At 51.4% G+C, this 3,940-nt stretch overlaps 1 non-coding gene across 1 annotated transcript; it reads right to left on the reverse strand.

Annotated features, from left to right (window-relative positions):
• Positions 1 to 1,573: 1,573 nt before the first annotated feature.
• TRNAS-CGA (transfer RNA serine (anticodon CGA)) lies at positions 1,574 to 1,646 on the reverse strand. The gene has a single exon. It is a non-coding gene; the product is annotated as a tRNA-Ser (tRNA).
• Between the last annotated feature and the right edge of the window lie 2,294 nt (positions 1,647 to 3,940).

Here is a 3,940-nt window from a genome sequence, read left to right on the forward strand (position 1 = left end):
GTTGCTTGGTTACCAATGACGATCCAAACTCTGCGACACCGTGCCAGATGAGTGAAATTGGCGAAATATTCGAGAGTATATATTTGAGAGTGTATGCCTCTCGCAAATCGCCACCTGAGCAAGCCTTTCGCCTTTGATATCAGGGGCGCAACAAACAAAACTTCTTTTTTTTTTTTTCAAAGTGCTTCTTCCCGCCTTCGGCGGGGAAGCGTACGCTAGCTCTATTACAAGAACATTCGCGTGGCACAATTTTGTGACCACTGCTGTGTGCATGCTCGCCTTTCTCTCGACTAGAGGGAGAGTGGGGCCGCATGGGGACCAGCCTCGACGAAACTGGAGCAATGGCACGCGGAGAACGCACCCTGACGCGGTCCCGAAAAAACAAAAGCCTCGCACGAGATGCACGGAGCGGGCGAACGCTGAAGAAGATGGGCTGGAGGCGGGGGGTGGAGATCTCGCCAACGCGTGCATATTCATTTGCGCGTTCCGCACTGCTGGTCTGTGTAACCTGTGTAACAACACACACAGACTTACTTGACTTGGGACAGAGGATATCGCCGACCAGCGAAACGTGCTGGTTTCCTCGTGTGAAACTTCCTCGGACCCCACAAAGTCTTTTCTTTTTTCTGTTCTTGTGCGTGCGTGTTTGCATGTGCGCTATAGCGCGCCTGTGTGCGTGTGCATGCGCACACACGCGAGGGAGGAGTACGGGGAGCTCTTCAGAGCTTTGCTGGAGCGGCACTTGTGTGAAATGCAAGCATAAGATAAGGCGAGTGGATAGTCGGTTTAAGCGGACGTTCTCCACCATCAAGGCTGCCGGCATGGTTACTCTGCGAAAAAAGCAGCCCGCACCCACATTCCTCTTTCGCTGTCATCAGTGACGTTACTCAGTGACGAGATGCGCGAGTGACCGGTTCTTCGTGCAACCTCCAGCAGTCAGGAGTTCGTTGTGTTTCGCTTTTATGGTAAGCGTTAATGATGGGGGAGTCAGCCTCGGGCTTGTTTGGAAAGTTACATTGCAAAAGAGCGGGGTTAAGGATGGAGAAAAGAAAGTGTTAACATGTTTTAACAGGCGTGATACATTCACCTGAACTTATACTTAGATTTTTTTCTGGAACTTTGTTTGTGCTTGCCGATCAACAGAAACAGGAATCTAGAAGAAATTATTTTAGGTTTCTCCGACGGCTCTGACCTTCTTTTTATATGCCATTGTGTTTTCGGTCTTCTTGTAACGGTCACTTTGCCTCACGAACATTGTGCATTTAGGCAGTTCATAGCGGTAGTGGCAACCGTAAGCTGTTAGGATAGCGAATGCCCCAATGCGTATGGATGTTTTGCTATACTCTTTAATAAAGACACACACGCGTGCTTGCTAGCTCGCTTATTATGACCTTCCTTAACTTAATTTTGGCTTTTAAATTTAACTATGATTTAATAACCTTTAATGAGATATATCAGAAGAAGCCAACAAACACTGATACCAAGGACAACATAGGGGAAATTACTTGTGCTTTAATAAATGAAATAAAGAAACGATAAATTAATGGAAATTAAAGTGGATGAAAAAACAACTTGCCGCAGGTGGGAACCGAACCCACAACCTTCGCATTTCGCGTGCGATGCTCTACCAATTGAGCTACCGCGGCGCCGTTTTCCCATCCACTTTCTTGGGTATTCATGTGTCCTAGTAGAACCCTGGGAGTGTTAGCCAGCGCCACCACTCACAGACCTTTGCGGCGGACATGGAACGGTGGGTTCGGTTCCCACCTGCGGCAAGTTGTTTCTTCATCCACTTTAACTTCCATTAATTTATCATTTCTTTATTTCATTTATTAAAGCACAAGTAATTTCCCCTATGTTGTCCTTGGTATCAGTGTTTGTTGGCTTCTTCTGATATGACTAATAAAAATCGGGCCCCTCGGTTAACCCCCTTTCTTCTCTTTAATGAGATAGGAATTTATAACAACTTCGGCTCTGCATCTGATGATAATTGTTATTTTCAGGCGAATTCTCGCCGTCGGCGTGATGTTCCATATAATGTTCAAGTGCGATAAAATCCTATCGCGCCTCGCGGCGCCCTTTTCTTGGTAGAGATCAAAATTTAAGGCTCTACAAAGTGCTGTTTTACGCGCTTATAGCAAGCCCTAAGGCTCTCATTTAAGGCATATATATGTGCCAAGTAACATTCGTTTATGCTTATATATAGGACCAATTAATAAGAACTGCCGCTGTGTATCTGAGGATGATGATGACAAAATGTATTTATTAAGGGATGGCTCGAAGGCCTATAATGGGGAAGAGGAAGGGGGAGGCGTATTCAGAGCCGTCCTAGAAGCTGCGCGTCCTTGGCGAAAGCCAAGAGCGAGTCCAGAATGACCCTGTCGGAATCCATCGAGCCAGTTGCTGGTCTAATCCGCTCCTCTTAGGACGACACTCGCACCGCCCTCAGGTAGTGGTCCCGCTGCTGAGCGTGTCGCTGGCACTCCCAAAACAGATGGGCTGCGGATGGCCGCGTGGCCATGTCGCAGTCAGGGCGCCTGTGTGGCGCCTGGAGGGCTTCTTGGTTCGCGGAGGCTGTGGGAGGGCCGGGTTCCTGCGATGGAAGGGAGTTGGGAGAGAGAGATGGAGGGTGTCTTTCCCGGAGTGGCCGGTACTGCCTCCACCGCTCCAGCACATCCGGTGTGAGCACGAAGCCGGAACGGAGCCTATGCAGCAGCACCCGCCCCGACCTGGGAAGACCCGCTGGAAGTGGGTCTGGGTCTGAGGACACACTCGCACGGAGTTCCCTCTTGCGTCGGTTGGCTGCTGCTCTCAGAGCTCTGTCTGGGTCATACGGGGCTCCATTTGTCGTGCTGCTTGTGCTGGTTGTGAGGGTTTCTGAAGGATCCCGGGAGACGACGCGGTTGGAAAGAAGGGCACGCGCCGCCTCGTGGGCTCCCTCATTTCCCTCGATGCCCTGATGACCAGGGATGCAATGAAGTGTTGCAGTGACCGCGTGGACCTCCGCACGCCTGAAGGCCTGCTTGACTAGGAGTACTTCCGATGATGCTGTGTGGCGCGACTTGCAGGCATGCAGCGCAAGTCGGTGTATATATCGATGTGTTTTGCTTGCGTGGCACTTGAAACTTATCTAATGCCCAGACTATTGCGCGGAGTTCAAGTTCCCTTGGGTGGTCGGCATCAGCAGTTGTAAAGGTAGAATGTGTCTCACAAGAACCCACTACGCGGTAGGCGACTGCTCCCTCGCTGGTGCGTGGGTCGAAAGCTGCGTCAGTGTACACTTGTTCATGGCTCGGCGGTGCAACTGCCAATGTCTGCGCATGACGCGCAGCGAATGTTGCCCGGTGGTGCGCATGTCGAGGATAAAGTTAATTTTTATTGCGGTAGCAATTATAGGGACATTCCAGTCAGATTTCAACCGCCGGCGTCGCCGCCAGCGTGATGCTGAGTATAAAGTCTAAGTGCGATAACATCCTGTGGCGAGGGGAAGCCTGAAAGGGTGAGCCGAGAAAGAAGGTGGCTTGATGGGCGCCGTCTTCCCGTTTGGCCATTGTTGTGCGTAAAAAGGTGGGTGGAGGGGGGGGGGTGACAGCGCTAGCCCGGCGGTTGCTGCGCCTGGCACGGCTGAGCGCGGCTGCGCAAGCCTCATCTTGCAGGTATCTGCGGTGTGTACGAGGGCTACAAGAGCCGAGAGGGTTCGTGGCCTCGTGTGTGCTGTGTTCTCGCGCGCTTAGAGTTGGACGCCGCGTAATCTCAAGTTCCGAAGACGCGTTCAAACTAAAGGCAGCACGGAGCGTTCGCTCGCCGCTGCTGCCGCTCTTCATCACTCCAGCCTTTTGACAGTGAGTTTCCGCGGCCAGTGAGGGACGTCTGTTCATGTTTGCCTCTGCGCGCGTGACACCATGCGTGTTAATTTCGTTAGTATTAAGCGAACAATTAC

Source organism: Dermacentor variabilis, chromosome 2 (assembly GCF_050947875.1).
Source record: "Dermacentor variabilis isolate Ectoservices chromosome 2, ASM5094787v1, whole genome shotgun sequence".
Classification (NCBI taxonomy): domain Eukaryota; kingdom Metazoa; phylum Arthropoda; class Arachnida; order Ixodida; family Ixodidae; genus Dermacentor; species Dermacentor variabilis.